Genomic DNA, 26,109 nt, shown 5'->3' with positions numbered 1-26,109 from the left:
TTTTGCTATGATTTGGAAGAAAGAAGAGAAAAAGAGAACTTGCTTTTTACTGACTCTCATTGAGAGAGAGAGAGAGAGAGAGAGAGAGAGAGAGAGAGAATCTGCTTTTGCTTTCAAGCTTTTGGGGCTCTGCTTTTGGGCATCCCTTGTAATCTTTAAATTAGTGATGAGGGCCTCACTTCTCAAAGCATATAGACGCAGAGTCTGAGAGTGAAACCCTAACCGCTCTTTTGTACTTTGATCATTGATTAATACATAAAGAAATATTGAAAGGGGCGCCAATCTTTGGGGCCAATATCTCTAGGCACGGAACTCCGCCGGGCCAGTGCTAATCTATTGTGATCTGTGAATTGTTTTAAAGTGGTTATTTGGTTTTGTCACGATTGATTCTTGACTTGGAGTGTCCAAATCTGTTACAATGGTATCAGAGCACGGCCGATTTCTCTTCTATGGGAAATCCGATCCCCAATTTTTTTTAATTTTTTTTTTCCGCGGCACCTATGGCTTCACGCAAGGATCAGTCGACTCCCTCTGCATCTGGAGATGCGGGCTGGGATCACAACGAAGATTCAGACAGAGAGTATGGCCCGCCTCGGCCTACTCAAGCGGAGCAAAGAGAGATAAAGCGTCGTCAATTGATCGGCGATGCAACAAAGATGATGCTCAGTTTTACGAAGGATCTAAAATTGGCAAAATATATGAGCGAGACTTCTTTTCAAGAAGTGCATGCACAGTGGAAGAAAACCACTACACCACCCCCGAAATCTGCTTTCAAGAAACCTTCTAATCCCAAATAATATTCAAAGAAGGAACTAGAAGAGGTGGTTGATGCACGGATTGCTCAGCTTTTTGACGCACAGAAGAAAGCCAAAAAGCATGGCAAAAAGCAAAAGAAAAGCACTAACTTTCCAGGTTATTTGGGTCGTCAGTCGACTTTTGACAAGGCAAAGAAACAGAAGAAGCGTGTTCGATTTGAAGGAGTACCCAGTTCTTCTTCTTCTGACAGTTCTTCTAGCTCTTCGGATTCGAGCGAAGAAGACAGAAAAGGTAAAAAGCGAAGCAAGAAGCAACGCTTCGGAAAGGGCAAGAGAAAGGCAAAGAAGGCTAAATCTCGCCCAGAGACTGACAGTTCTAATGAGGACTTGTCTATAGACAACTCGGATTCCGATGACGGAAACTTTTATGCAAACAAGAAGAATTTTTACAAAGCTAACCAGTATGACTTTCTCGAAGATAAAAGCAAGAAAGTCCGAGAGTTTAAAGAAGGTGCCACTCGATCAAGTTTGATACTTTTTCAGGATACTCAGATGCTTCGGAGGCTTTGTCTTTTATACAGCAGTTTGACATCGCTTTCGCGGGAAGACGCTATTCAGAGCACTCCAAGATTCGGAGAGCTGCCTCTTACTTTAAGGGGAATGCTCGTACTTGGTGGTCCACGCTTCTTTTAAACAAGACTGCGCCGGTTAAATGGCTGAAATTTAAGAAGCTTTTTATTTCTTCTTGGTTGACGGAAGAATATGAAAGAGATATACGAGCTACTTGGAACCATCTTCGGATGACCAAGAAAGATACAATCAATGCTTACTGTGAAAGATTGTGGAGCTCTTTTCTACCCGCCTCTTCATTCAAGAAGATCTCGTTCAGAGAACAGATTGAGCGGTTTACCTTGGGTCTACCTACAAAGATCCGAGATCACTGCTTGGAACAGAAGTCAGCTTCTATTCAGGAGTTGATGAGTCATGCGAAGCGGGGCTTTGCCATTCACTTTGGCAGTCTAACCTACCCCACACATGAGGCCATGACACAACGAGCCGAACAGACTTCTGGGAATGAAAGTAGAAGGAAAAAGAGCAACCCAGAGAAGAAGGATGCACGACCCAAGCTTACTCCTCAGGAGAAAGCTCGCTTCATTAGAGAGGGGAAGTGCTTTGGATACGGGGAACATGGACATATCTCCGCGAAGTGCCCTAAAAAGCACAGAAAGAACAGAATGATAAGAACGACGACAGGCCTGAGAGTTCGAGAGCAGCTGAGGAACGTGGCAGAAAAGGCAGATAGAAAAGCAGAACTGGTACCACATGGCGTGGGACTTGCATCGAATCAAATGAATGAAAGTACAAACTTTGCCGCTTTTTGAGGCAAAGTGAAGGATCAGGAAGCTCTTTTGAAGGAGCCAAGGCCAACTTCTTTTCACTTGGAATTGGCGGCTCGATTTGGAATTACGCCCGACAGACTGACGCCACAGGCGGAGGTAGTTCCATTGGCACCCGAATGGGATGTTGCCATTACACCGAGCATTGGCAAACTTTGTTTGCAATGACAGGACACGCGAGTGACGTCCTATTCAGGATCCCTTGGTACCACAAGAACTACACCGTGGCTGACTATCGGGCCGAGAAAGCGACTTTGACAAATGAAGGGCTCAGAGATTGTACTTGATAAACTTCAGTTTCTTTACTCATTCTTTTGGGAGAGAACTAAATGATGAATAAAGGTTGAATATGTTTTGACCTGAACAAAAGAACGCCAAGATTTTTCTCCACACTCATGCCGATTGCTTTTTAGAGGGCCTGAAGATCAGACCATTGACCTGATACCTGGAAGCACGTCACCGAACCGGCCACCTTACCGTGTGAGCCGAGTACAGATTGAAAAGATTATGAACCAAGTGAAAGACCTCTTGGAAAAGGGTCTTGTCCAGCCTGGTACTTCACCGTACTGCTCTCCACTGTTGTTGGATTTGAAGAAAGACGGATCTTGGAGAATGTGCATTGATTATAGAGCTCTCAACAAAATCACCATCAAGAACAGATTTCCGATTCCTAGGATCGATGATATACTTGACAGGTTACAAGGATCCTCGTGCTTTAGCAAGATTGACTTGAAGAGTGGATATCATCAGATCCGAATCGCACCGGAAGACGTCTACAAGACAGCTTTTCGGACGACTTTTGGGTTATTTGAGTTTTTTTGGTGATGCCTTTTGGTTTAATCAATGCTCCTACGACATTTAACCGGATGATGGACAAAATTTTTCAATAGTACAAGCTATTTGTTGGCACTTTCTTTGATGATATCATTGTTTTCTCCAAGAATGAGACAGAACACAGAGATCATCTGCTTCAGAGATACACTTTTTGGGACACTCTCTCAGCAGCAAGAGTGCAAGTGGATTCGGCCAAGATAGAGACTATACGTGATTGGCCCGATTGGAAGAATGTCCATGAAGTTGGAAGCTTCTTGGGACTGTGTTCGTACTAGAGGCGGTTCATACGAAAGTTTGCAGAGGTTGCTTCCTCTTTGCATATCTTGACACAGAAAGGAGTTTCTCGTGGGGATCCACAGAAGTGACTGCCTTTCAGACATTGAAAGAGAAATTGACTACGGGACCAGTTTTGACTTTGCCAGACTTGCAAAAGTCATTTGAAGTATATTGTGATGCTCATGGTCGTAGTCTAGGTGCGGTCTTGATGCAATAAGGCCGTGTCATTGCTTACGAGAGCCGATTGTTTTCTAGGCCGGAGATGAAAGCACAGATATATGAGAAAGAGCTTTTGGCACTGATCCATGCTCTTACTCAATGGTGGCGGCACTACCTACTCGGAGCGGATTTTACTGTCTTTACAGACCATCAGAGTTTGCGCTACTTCTTGTCACAGAAGTAGCTTTCGGAAAAGCAGATGCAGTATACGAACATCTTGTCACAGTTTCACTTCCAGATTGTCCATGAGCAGGGACAGAGAAATGTGGTGGCAGATGCTTTGTCTCGGAAGCCGTTGGATCTGGCTATTTCCGCGATACATCATAGGAGCTTAGAGGATATGGTCAATCAATATGCCACAGATACAAATTTTGTAGATATTTTCACACAGATACGGGATGGGGAGACAATAGTTGGATACTCCCTTCGGGAAGGCTACTTGATGAAAAAGACTATGTTGTGCGTTACACAACCGTTGAGGGAAAAGGTTATGACTGAATGCCACTGTCCACCTTTTACGAGTCACCGCGGCATTGCTACCACCATGAAGGGGATAGAGAGATACTTCTTTGGGCCGAGACTCAAAAAGGATGTGGAAGAGTTTGTGCGAAGTTGCTTAGTATGCCAAAAGGTCAATTTTGACAGGCATAAGGCACAGGGATTGTTAAAGCCTTTCCCCATATCCACCCGCCCCTGGAAAAGTATTGAACTGGATTTCATTTTTGATCTCCCGAGAACACAGAAAGATCACGATGATTTTCTGATTACATGGCACGTCTGAGACGATTGTCTCCGACAGAGACCCCAGATTTATGAGTTTGTTTTGGAAGGCAATTTCGGAGAACATTGGCACACAGTTGCAGTTCTCGTCATCGTTCCACTTGCAGACTGACGGGCAATTTGAGATTGCCATTTCAGTGATTTTAGATTTATTGAAGTCTTGTATCTCGGATCAGAAGACTCAATGGAAAAAGTACTTACCTTTGGTGGAATTTGCCTACAATAACACGATACACTCTTCGACGGGGAAGACGCCATGTGAGATTGTTGAAAGTGCTGCGAAGGTTCCATCCTTCCTGAGCACGAAAGATTAGATATTTGAAGCGGATGAATATTCGCGACATTTGGATACAGCTTTTGCCAAGGTTCGCGAGACTTTGCAGGAGTCTCAAGAGCGACAGAAAAAGGCAGCGGATCGCCATCGTCGCGACTTGAAACTGAAGGAGGATGATTGGGTGCTCTTACATTTTGAGAAGGCACGCCTAAGAAAGAAAAAGGGAAAGGAGAGGCTTTTTCCAAAGCTTAGTATGCGATACTACGGACCTTTCCAGATTATTGAAAAAATAAATGATGTCTCCTTCCGATTAAAACTGCCAGATACTTGGAGGATTCACAATGCATTGCATGTGAGTCTCTTGAAACCTGTTAAGGGTGATGTGCCTGATGATGGGGAGCCTGATGAGCAACCCGAAGTGGAAGAAAACGAGGAGATCCTTGTTCCTGAACAGATTTTGGCACATAACGATACGAAGAAAGGTAAAGTCCGAAGGCGGCTCTTGGTTAAGTTCAAGAACTTTCCTGCATTTGATGCCAAGTGGATGGAGGAGGAGGACCTAGCAGATACTCCTCGGATTGTGAAACTTTACCTCGATGTTTTGGTTTAGCATAGTCTACTCCAAACGGAACCCAGAATTCAGCTTGGCCGGAGATCTGGTGCAGTGCGATGCACAAGAAGGGAGTCACTCTGCTCCCTTGTCAACAGATGCCTCGATTTTGATACTAAAGTCACTGATGTCTCTTTGAGCTTCAGGGATACTGATAGCTGACAGTATTCTGCTGGATGACTTTATGAAATGGAATTCCTGATAATGATACTGATTTGTTTCTTCACTTCTTTTGAGTGCAAGAACTGATAGAAGAAATGACTGCAGCATTTTGGTCTGATTGATCTCGAATAGACATGGTTGCAATAGCGGTTAGTCAATCGGACATCGATGAGGTCCCGATTGGACCTAGATGTGATTGCTAGCTACATTGCCGATAAATCATGATCTAAGATCCAAATAAATGTTGTATGTCATGTGATGTCCTGTGATGTCTGGTGATGTCCTGTGATGTCGTGTGATGTGACTGTCGATTCTGTACATGTGCTAGATATGTGTTCCTAGTACATAGGTACTAACAGTCAGTGTCTGCTAAGACGGTTTATGGTTTTTGTCGGTTTTGAAGGCGTAATCGCGGTTGATTACAATGCTTTCAAGAGGGGGGTATGTCACAAAGTGATGACGTGGCGGACAGAAGAAACCCTAATTTCTGCCAGAAACCCTAATTTCCAATATCGCGGAGGCTTTTTTTTTTTTAAGCTTTTTTTTTTTTTTGAAAATTTTGAGCAACGCAAATCTCAGCTTTTTGCTATGATTTGGGAGAAAGAGAGAGAAAAACAGAACTTGCTTTTTACTGACTCTCATTGAGAGAGAGAGAGAGAATCTGCTTTTGCTTTCAAGCTTTTGGGGCTCTGCTTTTGGGCATCCCTTGTAATCTTTAAATTAGTGGTGAGGGCCTCACTTCTCAGAGCATCTGGACGTAGAGTCTGAGAGTGAAACCCTAACCGCTCTCTTGTACTTTGATCATTGATTAATACATAAAGAAATACCGAAAGGGGCACCAATCTTTGGGGCCAATATCTCTAGGCACGGAACTCCGCCGGGCCAATGCAAATCTATTGTGATCTGTGAATTGTTTTGAAGTGGTTATTTGGTGTTGTCGCGATTGATTCTTGACTTGGAGTGTTCAAGTCTGCTACAGAGTAACGCTTTACAGAACCTCCTATCGTACTCCAGCAAGCTCTTGCATGTAGCCAAAGTAAGTTGGTGCCAATCTGTCATGACGTCGGCTTCAAATTCATCTGATAGCCAAGCAAATGCAAACATTTGCTTGAAGTAAACCCAAGTGGCGGGTGCCTGTCCCTGCATTAACAATGTCATCCACCATGTGAGCACATTGTCCTTTAAGAAAGTGGCAGCTTTTCTTACTTTAGAGGCTTCTGTAAAATTCCCTCCTGCATAAGCTGTATCAAACTGCTAGAGGAAGGTAAGAGCCTTTGCTTTATCCTCGAAGCCACTAAAGGTGCTGAACTTCACAGCTGCACCTCCTTCTTTGTATGGTTTTGGCTTCTCTATTGGCGCCGAATTGTCATAGGGAAGCGTCTGCAGCATGGACACTGTAGTAGGGACCATCTGTGCCCCTTGGTCATTGAGATTCTGCATCAAAGGTGCCATATCTGGCTGCTGTCCAGAAAAACCAGCCATGCCAAAATTGACCTGTGGCACCCCAAATTGGCCCTGATTGCTCTGAAAGCCTTGCTGCATGCCAATAATACCATACATGGGGTTTGGCGTCATGCCATGCATACCCCCAAACATTGTTCCCCGCATGTACTGTTGGTTTCCACGCGCATAACCAGCCATACTTTGAAACACGGATCCACCCCCGAAATACCCAAGATGTACCGTGGGTGGTGGAAAAACCTGACGCATTGCCTGGAGACTGGTTCCCTGTCCATTCAATGCAACATTTTGACCCTGAAAGGTGGCGGGCTGAACTGGCAAAACCTGTAGAGTAGGAATCCTCGCCACCTGTTCATGGTCAGTAGGGACCTATCTAGGAGCCTGACGTAACTCCGCAACATGTGAATGCTCCCTATCCTACTCAGTGGCATGGGGGACCTCGGCTTGAGCCTCAACGGGCTCTGTACGCTGAGGGCATTCCCTTGCCTGCTGTGACTTTTATGGTGCTTGCAAATAATCCATAAACCTGGGATTCTGCACAACTGAGTGAAGACATTCACAGCAGCAACTAATTATGTCCTGAACGCATCCTCTTCAAAGTGCCCAGTCATGAACCCTTGAACATGTTCTCGCTGTGCATTCACACGAACAATAGGCGTAGACAGTGGCAGTCGTGAACTCTCACCAACTTCATGCTGTAAAGGAATAGCCTGTCTACCCTGGGAAGAGGAACCCTCTTCTCTAGCATTGTTTGTCCTGTCAGCCATAGTGTAATTCCAAGTTCCTGTGCTTTGTGTCTTCGCCGCAAACCAACCAAGGCTCACTTCGTAAGGAAAAAGTGATCTTATCCCGGCGAGGGAACCATGGAACCGGCCCGTAGGGCGGTAGACGATAGCTTTCACCCGATTCTTTAACACTTGACTTTACGACACAAAGCACTGACTTAAAAGGAACCTGTAACTGGGAATGGGATTACACTTCAAAACAAAAAGCACGGCCAAGAAGCTAGAATGCTTCCAAGCAGTCAGCGACACCTGTAGGCCCCAAAGGTTGGCGCCCCTTTAAGTATTTCTTTATTCTTTAGCAGAGGGAATAAAAACCTGTGATTTCCTACAAGCTGCCTTGCATAATCCGGGCTGAATTGCACCTATTCTGGTCCGATTTTGGCACCATAACTATACTAGGTCACTTCACAGTCAGTATCCCCACACAATAGAGGGCTTTCCCGACGCATACGGACACTTTGCAAAAACCTGGCGAGAATCTGCAGCACGCTGAATTCTCTGTTTTCTGCTCCGAAAATGCGCCAGATCACCTCTACGGCGGTCCCCTCGCGTCTCCGAACCCCCTTGGGGTATTAGGGACCGTTTAGGGCCGAAACCCTAAACCTGCAAAAATACACAGCAGGCTGTAATTCCCTGTTTCGGGCTCCATTTCGCGTGCCGGTTGCATCCGTAGCAAGTCCTCAAGCTCCCGCACCTGTAGGGCTTGCCCTTTGAATCGGACAAGATTTCGCACGTGAAACCTCTCCGAATTCACCTGTACCTGCCTCGACAATCGCGCATGAACCCACATAATTGTACATTGGTCAAATGAAAAGCCCACTAGTGGGGCATAACATAACTGCTCGTAGGGGGGAGAGAGAGAGAGAGAGAGAGAGAGAGAGAGAGAGAGAGAGAGAGAGAGCAATGCGTAGCGTGCAAGGCATCACTCCTGGCACCGTACTATACATAAGAGGGAAAAGAAGCACTCCATAGCTCTTAACCTATGACAAAGGGCTTGCAAATGATCCTCCCAGCTATAAATTCAGCGCCACTTTTTCTTGCATGAGGGAAGTGCACAAAAATGTGCCACTTGGCGCGTTTACAGGCCATTTCCCGTTTTGGGGTTACCGTCTAAAAATCTCCCGACCGGTTGCCCAATTGACTTCGCGAAGAAGTAATAAAATGTTCCCCTTGTCATACCAGAGGTAATGACGCGAACACATTTTCAGGTCCAAAATAGCAGTCCCTAAATTTTAGGAGATGCTTCCATGGCACTCACATTGGTCATCTGACCATCAATCACCACTCGAACCACATCGAAAAGTGCAATGTCGGCCGGCTATCAGGTGATTTACACTCGTAGCCCCACCGTGACTAACCTTAGTCCATTTGCCCTACTTCAGTGCTCACTGGCCGTCCGGCCTAGACTCTCACTGTCTGCCTCACACCATGCAACTCGGGCATTGGCATTTCCAAAGGGGTGCTTTAAAACAAGTCAAATAAAATTCCCCCAAAAAGAAATCAACAAGTAAAGTTGCCACAGGCTCGTGACAGTCCACCTTTTACGGGTCACCGCGGCATTGCTACCACCATGAAAGGGGTAGAGAGATACTTCTTTTGGCCGGGACTCAAGAAGGATATGGAAGAGTTTGTGTGCAGTTGCTTGGTATCAGTGTTCGGGAAAAATGTGTCTCAGCTTAATATCGTGCTGTTTTCAATTTCGAAAATGCCGGTTGAGGATGAGGGGAAAAGGAGAAATTCCGTTGCAAAAAAGAGAGAAATAGTGTAAAAATCCAAAAAAACAGCGTAATTTTCTAAAATTTCCTCTTGGCAAATTCAAGGAAAGGAATTTTGTATGTGTGGAAAAATGATTTTTCCCGAACACTGCTTGGTATGCCAGCAGGTCAAGTTTGACGGGCATAAAGCACAGGGATTGTTGCAGCCTTTACCCATACCCACCCGCCCCTGGGAAAGTATTGCAATGGATTTCATTTTTGATCTCCCGAGAACACAGAGTGGTCACAATGGTAACTGGACTGTTATTGACAGATTTAGCAAACAGGCTCATTTCATTCCAGTGAAGAAAACAGTCAAGCCGGATCACTTAGCGAGACTGTTTGTGGCCTAGACCTTCAGATTACATGGCATGCCTGAGACGATTGTCTCCGACAGAGACCCCAGATTTACGAGTTTGTGTGGGACGACAATTTGGGAGAACATTGGCACACGGTTGCAGTTCTCGTCATCGTTCCACCCGCACACTGATGGGCAATCTGAGATTGCAAATTCAGTGGTTCTAGATTTATTAAAGTCTTATATCTGAAAAAGTAACTACCTTTGGTGGAATTTGCCTACAATAACATGATCCACACTTCGACGGGGAAGGCGCCATTTGAGATTGTTGAAGGTGCTGCGAAGGTTCCACCCTTCCTAAGCACGAAAGATAAGATTTTTGAAGCGGATGAATATATGCGAGACTTAGATACGACGTTTGCCAAATTAAGTTCAAGAACTATCCTGCATTGGATGCGAAGTGGATGGAGAAGGAGGACCTAGCAAATACTCCTCATATTGTGAAACTTTACCTCAATGCTTTTGGTTTAGCATAGTCTACTCCAAATAGAACCCAGAATTCAGCTTGGCCGGAGATCTGGTGCAGTGGGATGCACAAGAGGGGAGTCACTCCGCTCCTTTGTCAACAGATGCCTTGATTTAGATACTAGAGTCACTAATGTCTCTTTGAGCTTCAGGGATACTGAAAGCTGACAATATTCTGTTGTATGACTTTATGAAATGGAATTCCTGATTATGATACTGATTTGTTCTTGACTTCTTTTAAGTGCAGGAACTGATAGACGAAATGACTGCAGCATTTTGGTCTGATTGATCTTGAATAGACATGGTTGCAATAGGGGTTAGTCAATCGAACATCGATGAGGTCCCGATTGGATCTAGATGCGATTGCTAGCTACATTGCCGATAAATCATGGTCTAAGATCCGAATGAATGTTGAATGTCATGTGATGTCGAGTGATGTCCTGTGATGTGACTGTCGATTGGTACATGTGCTAGATGTGTGTTCCTAGTACGTAGGTACTAACAGTCAGTGTCTGCTAAGACGGATTATGGTCTCTGTCTGTTTTGCAAGCATAATCAAGGGTGATTACAATGCTTTCAAAAGGGGGGTATGTCACAAACTGATGACGTGGCTACTCTGCAAAAACCCTAATTTTTGCCAGAAGCCCTAATCTGCAGAAACCCTAATTTTGGAAACCCTAACCCTAACTGCTGCTGAAACCCTAACTGACTGAAACCCTAATTTTGGCGTCAGAAATGCCACGTTGCAGCAGTACGGACTTCCGGGTTTTGCGGCAGGATTTACGGGCGCTGATTTTCAGCTTTTGGGCGACGCAATTGAGCATGAGAGAGAGAGAGAGAGAGAGAGAGAGAGAGAGAGAGAGAGAGAGAGAGAGAGAGAGAGAAATTCCCTTGCTTTATTTTTAAAAACTCAAGTGAGTTTGTGAGAGAAAAAGAGATTTTGCTTTATTTCTGAAGCTTTTGGGACTCTGCTTTTGGCATCCCTTGTAAACAATAAATAAGCGGTTTTGGGCTCACTTTGCAGAGCATCTGGACGCAGAGTCTGAGAGTGAAACCCTAACCGCTCTCTTGTACTTTGAACATTGATTAATACATAACAAAATACCGAAAGGGGCGCCAATCTTTGGGGCCAATATCTCTAGGCACAGAACTCCGCCGGGCCAGTGCAAATCTATTGTGATCTGTGAATTGTTTTGAAGTGGTTATTTTGGTGCTGTTGTAATTGATTCTTGACTTGGAGTGTCCAAGTCTGTTACACTAACTCAAGTAGATATAGCCCAAGACATCTCTGATCCTCATAAATCATGACCCTAGAGAAAGGACCGAAACCCTCTCTGAACAAGCAATGGAAACCGCCCCATATCTCATAGTACATTGTGCAATGACATATGTTATGTAGCTCTGTCTCTGGCTCTAGCTGGCATAAGCGGCATATCCTGTTGTCTGCTCGTATCCAGTTGAATCTACAAGTCACAATCTCCAGCTGATGTGAGGATGTGCGTATCTGACCAATGGCACACCGCAAACCATGACATGTGTGTCCATGTAGCTGGGTCGAATCACAAACCCATCTCCTGTGAGGTGGAGAAGATGCTCTCTATAGAAAGCCATCTTTGTGCCCAACTCCTGTGGCAGCTCTATCCATGTCCTCCTGGTATCCAGCTGGATCAGGTCCTGACGAATGAGTCTAGAAATCTCCACCCGTGCAAGAGACATCGAGGGTGCCTGAAGAGAGTACTGGAAAGGGGGCAACCTATCTATGGTGAAGCCATGCGTCTCAAACCATGATGTTATTTGTGCATACCAGTATGAAGTGTCCCCCTGAAGAGCTAACTGTCTAGAAGACTCAAGGGTCAGTCTAGCATATCTGTCTCTAGTAGTATCCCACAAGATGTGCACAAAGGAGACTGATCTGGTAAGCGCCTCAATCTCCATAGAGGGGCAGCTAGCTCTACTCGAATGATAGCGTGGGGTAGGTAGCAAGGCTACAGTGTCACGGGCACGGGACAGGCAGTTAGTCACAGTTGGGCCAGGTTTCACACTGGACGGACTCTCTTGTCAGGTCGGTGACGGTGACACGTGGCAAGGATACGGGTGGTGGTCCAGTCGACACCGTGGCCAATGCACCACCTCACATTTCAGAGTAGGCTTAGCTGGAGTGGATATTTTGCAGCCGTTGGTAGCTCTTCATGTTTTTATATATCCATAGCTGTTTGGGTTTTGGAGGGACTTTTCGTATGGTTTAGCGTCTAGTCTTGGTCTCGAGTCTAGAGTTCTCACGCCATTGGCACTCTCCCTGCACGTTGGAGCCTCGACACCCCCATTGTACCTTGAGTCTTGAGCTTGGAGCTGTGTGTGCTGCCAACTAGAGTTGTATGGTTCTTTGCGCTTGTCGAGTTCCATTGAGTTGAGTCTGCAGTCGTGTTTTGAGTCGTATCTTGTTTTGAGACATACTTCGCTTCTATGTTTGAGTCATGTTCCTGTGGGATGTTTCTTCTGTTGAAGTGAGGTTTCATGCATACTGCACCAAGGAGCACCCACTCTAGAGAGCACCACACCTTTTCCTCGCTACAGGTGCTCTCATTTTTGGCACGCCAGGTGGGACCTCAACTAACGTCTCACTCTGTTACGCCTACGGGTCGAGGAGTTAGCTAATTAAGTTTAAGCTCTCGTCTGTGTTTGTCTGAGACTCTGATCTGGTTTGGTATCGTCCAGCTTCCCTCTGCCAGCTTGGACTAGTCTCTCGCAGTAGTCTCTCGCAGCAGATTAGGATTCGCGCAGGCTGGACAGCTGCTATCCACACAGACACACACGATTCCCCACACGCACTCTCTCTGTCGCAAACGGGAGCGCATAACAATATAAAATACATTCGGATAAATAGAATTTATCACTTATTACTGAAGCCAGAGGATATAGAGAGAAATAAATAGAGAGAGATAGAGAGTGAGAACATAGACACAGTACTCGGGACCAGTAGATGGGGAGGTCCCCCCCCGTAATAGTATCTTTATTACTGAGGAGAAGTCTATACAAGCACTTGAACCGAACGTATTACCACGTTCGTTCTAGAATAAGACTTGATAGTTCCTGGAAGCCTTAGCTTCCGATTCCTAGGGCAAAACCCTATTCCAAGGAACTTCCGTTCCTTATTCCAATTCCTCGAGAATCAAGGTTCTCGCCTCTGGATCTCACCTTCCAGACTCAGGACATGGCATCCCTGCAACTCTTTTCCAACTCTCTTTCCAAAGTCCTCTTCCCGCAGAACAACTCTGCTTTCCTGGACACAAAGTCCTTACTTGGGAATCCCAACTTCCGGATCACAACTTGAGAGACTACCTCTCTCCGATCCGTGGATCTACTTCCCAAACTCGGGTACAAAACCCTTGGGTTGATCTGGCTCTAGTTCCTCAGAGCGCTTTTCTCTTGCAGAGGCTCATGCCTTCCTCTGCTCCTACTCCCTCACGAAGAGGAAGTACACCTGCAATCAAATACTCAAAGATCTGAACATGAAAATCGTTACCTTCAAAGTCTCGACGCTCGAAAAGCAACTCGATTCTTGAAAAGCAATTCCTCGGAAGAGATCTCTCCATAGAAAATCCTCTCTTCCAATCCTACACACAAAAGAGGTGTGTTCTCGGGTTCCTTCTCGTAAATCAGCCCCGTCTATGATGTTTATGGGCTGAAAACAGAGAAAAACAGCAACTTGTCGCGATGGAAACACGCTTCATAGGCACTTCTTCGCGAGGGAACTCGCGCACTGGGTCTTGGCGACATCTGGTACACTTGGGGCAGCCATGGGCATCACCGACAACGTCTTCTTTACGGCTGAAATCTGCAGCAGCATCTCCTCCTTGCAAAGATTGGTCCTCCTCTCTGAGTGAGGGCATGTGATGCTTTTATAGCTCCTAGCCACGGGCACGAATAGCTACTCGCGTAGAGATCACGGCCGTTTTTTTTTTCAAAAAAAAAAAATTCATCATTTTTTTTTCCGTTCTGCCAGAAAAAGAGAGAGAAAACGCTGGTTGATCTGTTGCCTTATTTATCAGATGGCTGCCCACTTATTAAATGGGCGGCCGGCGTATTTTAAAAAATAGTCTGAACCTGCCCAAAAACTCAATAAAACCTTATAAGTTAAAAACAATGCTTTCACAGCACTTCCCAGGCGTCCCCGGATGCAATCACACGCACAATTGCAATGCAAACATAACTTCCTCGCGGGAAAGCAGATGCTTTCCCGAAAACCAATCCCCCTTTCTCAGAAAGCATCTGTTTTTCCTCAAAGTTTTCTCTGAACCCATCTTCATTCGAGTGCTTGCTTTTCCTTGTACACAATTCTAACACAGTTCGGAATTTCCTCCCGACTATGGATATTCCCTATCCGATGCACCCGTCACCCACCTTGTGACGCATCAGGAATACCCATCACCTAGTCCTTTCCTACCGAACTTACAGTACAATCTCCTTCACGATGCTCTATGTCACCCATCCTATGACGCATCAGAGATGTCCGTTCCCGGATGGTCGGATACTTCTTTCCGATGCTCCCTGTCATCCATCCGATGTGACGCATCAGAAGTACCCATTCCTGGTGGCCTTACAGATATTCCCGTTCTCAGTGTTCCCGTCATTACTTTAAATGACACACTAGGAATACTCTGTACTCGGATGTCTCCAGTGAGAAAAGCCCTCTCACTTAAAATTCCAATAATTCATTTAGAATTATTTTCCCTTGGTGTTCCAAGCGAGAAAACCCTCTCACTTATAAATCCAATAATTCATTTAGAATTATTTTTCTGTAAGATAAAGCCAATTTAGCAACACTCACATGGTATCAAAACTCAGGTTGGGTGCATCACCTTTCTGCATGAGGTTCTCCTCCCAAGGGATTAGATCAGCTAGCGTTTCTGCAAATCTGCCATCGTGTTTACACCAAGAGGGGGGGCGACATCCGTTGGAGGATATCCATCGCAAAGACCTCATCCTTCCCCTTGCGTTTTTGCTGGAGTAAACCATATCTCTACCCTCCCCCATCAGAGCTGGCCCTTTTGGGCGTTTTCGTCGCCGGAAAACCCCTCCCTACAACCTGTGTTTTCAACCAGATCTGCGTTTTTGGCAAACAGCAGCATTTTCAGCAGAGGGGGGCAGCGTCAGCCTTCGCCCACTTGCCAACTTGGATCTTGCCTACCCCACCGGCTTGGCATCCGGTGCCTTGCCGGCGACAAATCCTCTCAATCCTTTAGATTTCAGCCATACTTCCCTGCTGTTTTCTCTGTTTTTAGCCCATCGGGGGCAGTGACAATGATTCACCACCTTCCGTACACCCTCTGCACCGCTCCGGACCCTCCCGGGAGCGTACGAGCACGCTGAAAATTGCTGGACAGCAGCGTTTTCATCACCTCGCAGTTGTGTTTTTGGGTGGACAGCAGACACTTGGCTTGTGTTTATCACGGATGATGAAGTTACCTCTTGCCAGGACACCATTCGGTGGTGGTCCGTGCGGTCTCTCAATGACTGCTGCAGTACACGGTATCTTCGACATCGGCTTGATTATCTACGGGCGTACGATCCTTGGGAAATCCATTCATTCCAGCCATCATTCGGTGGTTGCACACTCTAAAGGGGGTGGCGACTTGTGGTTTGCTACACACACACCTATGCACTCATCACGAGAGAGATGGCCATGCTCATGGCATATGGGATTCCCACATTCCAGAGAAGACACCACCATCTTGGGTGGACAAACACTTACCACTTGACCTAGACACGTCAGATCACTTGCTTACGCAGGAGCATCTACATGGTCTTAGGGAGAGGGTCTTGGATCTCTTCTTAAACACGTTCATTGCTTGGATCTACAAACTGGAGTGGGACTTCAGTACTTTGGACTCTCTTTAAGAGTTTAACCGCAAGATGCGGGAGATCAGGCATCATTATGCACCTACATCCGGAGTCACCTGGAGCTTGGCTTGGATGGTAGTGCAGTTGCTCTTCTACACTCCTGATCTTTTGGATTGCTACCTTCAAAGTTTCTTACACTCACCCTCGATAACCTTACAGAAGACTTATCCCCCGACCTGGACAGTAGGCCACTCCCAGCTCACTCACATTGAGAGCCACACCGAGTTGCGGTTTGGTGGTGTTGTTGGTGCGGATTCTGTTTTGGTTGACACCGGAGGATTAGAGGCAAGAGATATAGGCAAGATGGCGCAAATAGTTTAGTCTGACCACTTCTCTTCTGAGAGGATCTTCATAGCGCAGACTTCTCAATCTAGCTTCCCTACTTCTACAGGATGATTACGGTGCAAACAGCTTGGTTTGACCACACCCCTTCTCAAAGGCCCTTCACAACGCAGACTATTGAGTCTGGCTTTCCCCTCATCTTGGAGTACCCTACCTACTAACAGGAGAGTTCTACCAAACATCGAGCGAATTTATCCGAGCAAGATCAGAACCGAGCAAAGTTACCAAGTGAGTTTCTCACGTATATATATACATCTTTTCTAAAAAGAGACATGAGAGAGAGAGAGAGATTTCTCTAAACCCAAACAATAAATGTCAGCACCGTTGCTCCCCAATCATGATTATACAAATCTAGTCGTCCTTATACATGTCACCATTGCTAGCAAAAATATGTTTTTTTTGAAACTTAAATATAGATCAATTGAATAGCTTAGTTTACAAAGATGGAAGATGCGACTCCTTTCAATTTTGCATCATTGTTTGGAAAAATCTAGCAGACGTCTAAAAGGCCATAATTTGTTATCATCAAGCTCACTATCCAGAATCGTCAAGCCAAGGTCGTTGTGGTCCCTTCCACTATCTGTGAGGGATCCAATTTGGACGGCATCTCTACTGGTTTCCTCTCCTTTCTTTTTGTTGCTTCCGCTTCTGCTCCTGCAACCCTGCGTTGCCCCCCCCCTCTCTCTCTCTCTCTCTCTCTCTCTCTCTCTCTCTCTCTCTCAAGAAAAACCTTTTCTGAAATAACTATGCAGCATCCAACAACAATAGGAGATAATTTAACATCAATACAATATGTCTATCTGAACCGGTGCAAACCTCACAATTAAAAAGTGTCATTCTTTGCACACTTACATATGCAAGAACATGCCATCATAGCCCACAATAAGCATGACACATTTCAGTTGTATGTATACAGCACGCTCTTTGAGAGAGTTGAGTTTATTTTGAGAGAGAGAGAGAGAGAGAGAGAGAGAGAGAGAGAGAGAGAGAACGGCACCTTGTCAGACACCTGCGCGCGCACACAACCTCAGAAGAGAAGCAGGATCGATGGCTGAACGTGCACAACAGGCCAAGGAGGCACGGACGAGACGAAGTAATACAGCCAGGAGAAGACCGGGCAAGTCCGCGAGCAAACCCAGGGAATGGCGGAAAGTGCCCAAGAGGCGAAAGGTACGGTTGCCGACACCCTCGGCAAGGCAAGCGAGGCTATCAAGGAAGCTATGAGCAAGGTTACGAGTGGAGGTGGGGAAGACGGTCCCCGCAACTAAATTTTCTAGCGAAAATTACCCTCTAATCTTGCAAAGTACCCCTCAAATTTCAAAAATTCTCAAAATACCCTCAATATTTTGTCATAAATTCCTTTCATATTTTCCAAAATTCAAAAATACCCTGGTCGTGAGATTAAATTTCTCCAAAGTTAATTTTTTTTGTAGCTTTTCATAAGAAGACTGATTGTCTATCAATACAAGATGCTCAAGTTAGAGGTTGAGTTGGTTATGTACGCTTTGGAGATAAATCGTTTCATTATTTTTAGACATAATCGACTATTTTTGCGAGGTACTTTATAACAAATTACATGCTAAGCACTCAAAACAGATCTGAATTGTCAAAAAAGAATAAAAATAAGAAAATCTTGAACAATCCGGCCAAAATAGATACAAGGGTATTTTGGGAATTTTTGAAATTTGAGGGGTATTCTGGGAATTTCCACAAATTGGAGGGGTATTTTGGTAATTTTCCCAATTTTCTATTTAAAGAAAAAGGAAGGCAGTTGCGCGGGTGGGCTGCGTGCATGATGATGATGTGCAAGACAATTTCTATGCAATAAAAAAACAGTTTCTCTTTGATGGATTGCAATTTACTCCAATGTACAAATGGTTTTGTTAATTCTTGGGATTTTGTACATACGATTTTTAATTCCGGAGAGAGAGAGAGAGAGAGAGAGAATCCATCACTTGCATTCTGCACCTCTAGAAAGGTATTCACTAGTCAGCTTGAGTCTACCGTAGTACTGCAATGGCGAGCTCTTCTTATGTGGCTAGCAACAAGGGTCTGGCATTGTTGCTTTTTGCCATGCTTTTGGTGATGGGGGTGGTGAGCCTCGCGAACGCGCGTGGGGACAAGGGCCACTATGGCGGCAAGGACAGTGGTGGTTATGATCAGCATGGCGGTCAAGGTGGCAACGGCAGCTATGGTGGCAAGGGCGGCTATAACAGCGGCCATGGAGGCGACCATGGCAAGGGCCATGGGGTAGCAGCTATGATAAGGGGCATGGTGGTCATGGTGGCCATGGCCCGCATGCCTAGCTCACTAGCTTCCACAAGCACCACCTATAAGCACTCGCTAGTCCTCTCTTATATCTAAACTGCCAGGTCTCTTTAACAGGGTTGTGGGTTGAGTGGATTGCTCTCTCTCTCTCTCTCTCTCTCTCTCTCTCTCTCTCTCTCTCTCTCTCTCTCTCTCTCTCTCTCTCTCTCTCTCTCTCTCTCTCTCTCTCTCTCTCTCTCTCTCTCTCTCTCTTCGAAACCCTAAGGAAGCTCCCTCTCTGTCGGACGCACCTCTCCCCCTGGGCGAGGGCGGCCCCGTGGGGGGGCGTCAGTGCCCTGCGCCGCCCGAGAACCGAGCTGACCTGCTGCTCAATGCCCTGTTGCCGCTCTCGCTCTCACTACCTGCATCGACATAACCCCCTGCCGCTCTGCACGAGAGCGTTGCTGCCGACCCGACTACACACACCCCCTGCCGCCCGACCCACTACACAGAGAGGCTAGGGACCATTTTCTCATTTGAATTTATGCCTAAGCCCCTACCTTAAACCAAAATAAGCCAATTTTTCTTGCTTGAGTGCCTACCATGGCCACTCGGGCCTCATCTCGAGGGAAGCCCACGTTTGCCGGCATCGTGGCAACACCCCCAAAGGTGGACAACATGCCCCGTCTGCAAAATGAAGTCGACAGACTTTGCGAGGAGAACAAAGCTTTGAAGGAAAGGCTCGCATCGATCGAATCTCGACTCACCACAATAGAGAACTCCAACAAGGGAGAAATGGAAGAGAAGGAAATCAAGCCCAATACGAAGGTAGACATCACCCTCATAGAGAAGGTCAAGACGCAAGTGCAAGATGCCATCTTCCGCAAAGTTGAAGTTCATGTAGCGTCCACGCTATGCGAACGACAGCGTCAAGATGATCTTGCTCTCAATGTTCGCATCGGCGGGCTCCCGATTGATTGGCAAGGAAAGGAGGACCACAAGTTCCACGAGTCCTTCGATCGCATCCGAACAACAACCCCCATGATACAATGGGATCCAGCAACAATCACCACTCTTGCTCACGAGCATCACACTAACCATGCAATTCTTACCTTCAAGACCAAAGCAAATCAAGTCAAGCTCCTTGAGCAATCAAAGCTTCTCAAGGACACAAAAATTTGGTTTGTTGAAGATCTTACACCCACTCAACTCAAACAGAAGAAGGCTAAAGTCCAAAAGATGCGAGAAGCGCGCACAGCAGGGAAATGGGCAGTGTATCAAGGAGGTAAAGCCATCATCCAGAAGTTCTGAACTCCCAAACCGGCTCCCTCCTCCTCACCTACCTCATCTTAGGTTTTGTTCGTCCCACCTTATCTTTTTCACCCTTTTTTGTTTTTCCACTCCTCGATGGACCCTCTGTCCTTAACTTTTTCCATTATGATTGTTTCATGGTGCAATGGTATTCTTTTAGCTCGGGGTCGGAGACCTTACACATATACCATAACGTGTACACAAATGGCAACTTCTACTGAGCCGTTTGTGTCTACAACAGTGTGGGTTTACTTGCCTTTAGGAAATGCTTTCAATTTTTTGATGTATCATAAGCATGTAAATGTGCACCCGCTTGGTGGCTGCGGCTTTGGTTTTGTGATTCGCTTTCAAGTGTAGGGATACCTGACGACACATATATACGGTCCTGTCAGAGGCATGTTTTTTTATTTAAAAAATCATTGAATGGTGGTATCCTCTTGCAATACTAGATGAATGTTACCTTGAATTTCTTCTTTTTTTAGTTAAAAAAAATGATCGAAGTTCTTCTTAACACTTGGTGAAGGACACTATATGGTATGGTTGACCTACTTGTGGGTGAAAAACAACAGCTTGGTATTTGTTTTAAAAGCTGCCACAACCGTTATTCTATTGTTGATGTGCTTATGGGTTTGGTACCAAGCTTACTACTCTTGCTCAAATATGGTCTATGCCGTTTTAGTGTTGTGATCCTTTGTAAAACTGCTCAACTTAGCCGAACATGGTTTAAAATGGTTGGTTGTGAAACAGGGTTCTGACTGATTGTGGCCAATATGGTTAAGAGTATGGTTTTGTAAGGTTGTGGATTATAGTAGATATGGTTGTAAATCATCCGCTCATGAAGCTGTAAATGGTTGCTTATTACATCAAGGTTATGGGCCATGGCGGCTCTCTTTCTTAGCTTTTGGAACAAATGTGGAACCATGGAATATCTCATCTATATGTTGTATCTTTTTAGGGGATTAGCACTCATACTTACTACCTTGCATGTGGTTTTGGCTCCATCTCAGGAGGTGTAGGACTTAATTACTAACATCTTTTTATGTTATAGGTGACTCCAAAGTATAGGTTGACTGCATGTATGAGCACTATCACTGACCCTAAAAAAATTAGTGACAATTAATGCCAAACTCTGTAAAAGTCAAGAAACAGGTATATGTGGCCCACTTCGAGGCTAAATTGCCTCATAAAACTCGTCTCTGGCCTTATCTCATGAGAGCTTGCAACGCAAAAGGGGCTCCAAATGTTTTTTCCCCATGTAAATGAAACCATTTTTGAATATATGAGTAGCTTTACCTTTATTATTATTTATCCTTGAAAGAAATTTAGTTGGGTGACATCTATAACATGTGGGATACCCAAGCATTGCCTGCATACGGTGTCAATGCTAACTAAAAGTTGTGTTGTTTCCATGGGTGTAGGTGAGGGTTACCTTCTCAACTATGGTTTTCAAAGTTCCTTGGCTTGAAGATGGTGAATTTATATATCTTCAGGCTCTTGATTTTCTTGTATAAAGTCCAGTTTATACTATGAATGGGAATTATACCACCTTTTCATTGACATAGTTTCTAGTGTCTTTTGTAATTTGAAAGGATTCTTTGGTGTTTATGTTATATTGTTACTGAAACAACACACACACACACACACATGGATCTATGAACATTGATCTATACTCACATGTGCAATTGGCATCTAGGCAAGATGCATCTCAAGGTGATCTGGCTTGAGGTCAAGTCTCTCTCCTCCCTCTTGGCCGTGGCTTCTCTTTCAATTACAAACAAACTTTTTTCAACATGGCCTACCTATATTAGGTGTTGGTTGGTTGGAGATTCATCGGGCCCTTTGGAACCATTGTGAGCAAAGAGATAGGACATATTGGAAGGTCGTTCCACTTCCCTTACAATGTATGAGAAATATCGTTTATCTTCTCCTCCTTCCCAATACTCTCTTTGTGGCATTACATGCCTCAATGGATCTAGAAAGTCCAACATCCTCAACTATGAAGACTACAATGAGATCACCAGCTATTTCTTCAATCACTTCTCATTACTTGCTAAAGAACAATATAGCTTCGTGTTTCTCTTCTATCACTTGCTAGGTATTTCTTCCATTGTTTCTCTTATTCTTTACATGAAGTTGCTCCTACAATCTTGCTCTTGTTGGAATTAGGGTTGCAAAATTACACACACAGCTTGAAGAAGACAAAGGAAGCTCAAGGTACACAACAGAGAGTGTTTTGCTTAGTGTGCAATGGAAAGATAGATAGCCCTAGAATGAATGCGCGTATATACAACGCATGGGGAAAAAAACCTTCTAAAGAGGGAAAAGATACCATGGCGGTCCTAAGTGTGTTCACACACATCACTACCACATGCATATGGTAAAAAAATCCCCCCTGGAGTGATGCGGTGAACGAGAGCTGGCACATGAGTAAAGGGAAGTGCCATGCCCTGAGGACATGATGAGTCCACAAAGAGGAGTAAGCCCAAAGCTTTGCGGAAAGCTTCAAACTTCTCAGGAGACAATGCCTTTGTGAAAAGATTTGCAAGGTTGTCCTGTGTTGGCACATAAGCCAAGTTGATCTCTCCTGATGAGAGCCTCTCCCTGACATAGTGGTAACGCGCCTCAATGTGCTTTGTGCGAGCATAAAAAACTGGGTTCCTTGCAACTTCCAATGCACTCTGACTGTCAGTGTAGATAGTGTTGGCAATGTCCTGTCCAACACCCAAATCAGCCATAAGACATCTAAGCCATACACACTCAACTGTAGCTGTGAATATTGCCCTATACTCAGCCTCACAACTAGAAGTGGCCACAATAGGTTGCTTCTTGCCCAACCATGATATACATGAATTTCCAAGCATGAAACAAAAACCACTTGTGGACACTCACGTGTCAAAACAATCAGCCCAATTTGAGTCCAAAAAAGCATGTAAGTCTGGCGGGGCAATAATCCCCCCTTGGGATAAAACAAGCCAAGATGTAAAGTGCTACTCAAGTAGCAGAAAATCCTCTTGACAGTCTGCCAATGCTTAGACCCTGGGCTATTCATCATTTTGCTGACTTGTGAGATTGCAAACTGAATATATGGCCTCATGTTGCATACATAAATGAGGCATCCAACAACAATTTGGTAAAGAGTGACATGTGTAGGATCACCAGCATCATGAAGACTCAATTTCAAACTTGTTTCCATGGGAGTGGCAATAGCTTTGCAATCCTCAAGTCCAAACTTACATAGCAATATCTCTATGTAACTTTCTGACACAAGACAATACCACCATCACACTGCTTAACTTGTATACCCAAGTAATGATGCAACAACCCCAAATCTTTCATCTTGAAAGTAGCATTCAAATCAGCCTTAAATTGGTGTTTTATCCCACGACTAGCTAGAAATACATTAAATTCATGAGACATATACTCCCCCCTTGATCGGAACGGAGGGTGCCCATAGTACATTTTGAGATATTTTCAACCATAGCCAAAAATTGTTTGAAGCACATAAAAACTTTGGACTTCGCTTTAAGCGGAAATACCCATGCATGCCTGGAGTAATCATCAATGAAAGTCACAAAGTAAAGGTAATTTCCCAAGGACGGAGTTTGCATGGGCTCACAAACATCACTATGCACAAGATGCAACCTGCATGTGGCCCTAGCTGAACCATCCTTTGGAAACTTAGAACAGTGCATCTTACCCAAAATACAACCTTCACAAGCATGTTTGGCAGGTGCTTCAAGAGGTGGTAAAGAAGAAACCATATTGATGTAGCAAACTAGCAAAATTCAGATGACCAAAATGTGCATGCCAAAGTTTTGCATCTGAAATAGCCTTTGAATCCAAAACTACATTTGCAAAATTTTGCCTACACTTGTCATACAAAGTGAGCTTGTACAGCCCACATAATAGCCAGATGCAACAATTTCATCACCGAAACTTAGATCATGTATTGTACTTATGTCATCCACAAATTTGACTACAAGACCAAGTCTAGCAAGTGCAGATACATACAAAAGATTCTTCTTGATCCCAGGTACATAAAGTGCATCAACAAGTGTGAAAGAACTACCATTTGTGACAGTAAGCACAATCTTTTCAACTCCGTGAACCGTATAAGAGGCATTGTTGGCACAAGTAGCTGAATTCCCATGAGGGATAGACTCAAGAGAGGTGAACAAATCACGATGTGAGGTAATGTGCTTTGTAGCACCACTGTCAAAATAACACACATGTGAATTAGCAGCAACTAGCATGCATGCATCATGGACAATAGGATTATAGGTACACTCTGCATTAAAAAGCCCATTCCACATCAACATCAGCATCACAGTCGCCTTTCAAAGAAGACTCAACAATATTTGCATTTGTAGTGGAACCAGCATTTGCAGAGGAACCACCCTCTTTCTTCTTAGCCTCTTTTGCCTTCAACTTAGGACACTGCTTGATCAAGTGATCATTAGCTTTACAATAATGACCACATCTTCTTTTTGCCCTTATCACCAAAATTTCAAGATGAATTTCTGCGAGCAGAAGCATTAGGAACAGGTGATTTTCCACTCGCAGAAGAACCATAAGAAGTGGTTGGATTGTTGTTACCACCCTTTCTTTGAGCAGCAATAAAAGCCTGTTCAATTGCACACTATCTAGTCCTTTTTTTTTTTGGGAAAATGACTCTTGCAACAACAATGTGCATAATGCATAAAACTTGACCACTTCAGGATTTCCTTGGGTCATAAGTCTCCAAGTACTAACAAAAGTTTGGCTAGAATCCGGTAAGGCATCAAGAACAATCTGCATAAGGGAAATGACTTCACCTGCAAAAATAAGTTGCTCATTGATATCCTTGACACCGGCAAGAAAAGTGTCCATATCATCTTCCTCATGCATAATCTTCGACTCCACATCAATGCAATTTTTGCCTCATTGCGGATTGCATAAAGACCAGCCAAAATATCCCAAGCTTGTTTTGCAAATTTTTCTGAACAAATGTGAGGAATAATGGTGCGCTTCACAGACAACACAATCAATGCATGAGCCTACGCATCCTTTACATCCGAACAAGCTTGTTCTGCCTAAGGCAAAACAAATCTAACAACAGCAATCCTTGCAATAGCAAGACCAACAACATCCTTAACATCGCCTACATCCTCAGAACCAGGACGGACATCAGTACCTTGCACAATATTCCGTGTACCCTTTGACACAACAACATGTTGCATCATGTAAGACCACATAGGGTAATTTTTCCCATCCAACCTGTCCTCACCAGCAAACATCTTGAACACATCTGTGTTGTTGTTAGCCATGGTAAATGCTACACCTGATGTGAAATCTGCTCGAAAAGAGGAGAAACGAAGCCAGAACAACACGTTCTATATAGCACAAACCATAGAAGACTATAAGGGACATGTTATGTAGAAAATGACACTAACAAAAATTCTACACAAAATGACAAAATAGCGTGTGCAGTATCGTCTGTAGTGGAAACGGAGCCCAAAATGAGCCTGAATCAAAAATCTGAGCAGACTGAGCTATACAAGCTCAGCCGAATTTTGTGTCGACCAGCGAATGCTTGCCAAAGCTCATAGAAATGGGAGAAAGTGAGCAGGCGTGTGTTGGAGCTACTAGCCACTAAGCCCGGGAGGATGCAACCTGCTATGATACCAATTGTTGGAATTAGGGTTGCAAGAAAACACACATAACTTGGAGAAGACAAAGGAAGCTCGAGGCACACAACAAAGAGTGTTTTACTCAGTGTGCAATGGAAAGATAGATAGCCCTAGAATGAATGGGCATATATACAATGCACAGGGGAAAAAACCTCCTAAAGAGGGAAAAAAATGCCCTGGCGGTCCTAAGTGTGTTCACACACATCACTACCACATGTATATGGTAACAACTCTTCCTCAACTCTTGTGCTCTAGGCATCTATACTTGCTGATGATCCCATGACTAATAGCATTGATTTGGCTTTATTTTCCTAGTTTTAAGTTTGGTAACATAATAAGACACAAAAGTGTCCTTTTAGGGTTTTGGAAAAAAACTCAATACTCCTTGGATATGCTTGAAGTTTCAAGCGTCCTTACATGAGGTTAATTGCAAGAACCCATTCTACACAGAAAAAATAAGTAGCATGCATATTTCTTGATTCTTAGGTCATGACAAGCTTCCAAAGCCA

General features: G+C 44.6%; 1 protein-coding gene and 1 pseudogene across 3 annotated transcripts in view; one reads left to right on the top strand and one right to left on the bottom strand.

Annotated features, from left to right (window-relative positions):
- Positions 1-17,642, bottom strand: part of PANC (pantoate-beta-alanine ligase) — a 44,739-nt gene extending 27,097 nt beyond the window's left edge. For all 3 annotated transcript variants that reach the window (XR_015188617.1, XM_086516257.1, XM_086516256.1), the window contains exon 1: positions 17,371-17,642. The gene's annotated coding sequence lies outside the window, so the exon portion shown is untranslated. The remainder of the gene's footprint in view (positions 1-17,370) is intronic.
- A 747-nt stretch (positions 17,643-18,389) lies between these two features.
- On the top strand, positions 18,390-18,679 carry LOC147454250 (uncharacterized; annotated as a pseudogene).
- The last annotated feature ends 7,430 nt before the right edge of the window (positions 18,680-26,109 follow it).

This window comes from Adiantum capillus-veneris, chromosome 7, assembly GCF_014529385.1.
Source record: "Adiantum capillus-veneris isolate H3 chromosome 7, ASM1452938v2, whole genome shotgun sequence".
Lineage (NCBI taxonomy): Eukaryota > Viridiplantae > Streptophyta > Polypodiopsida > Polypodiales > Pteridaceae > Adiantum > Adiantum capillus-veneris.
This window is presented reverse-complemented; position numbering and strand designations above follow the sequence as displayed.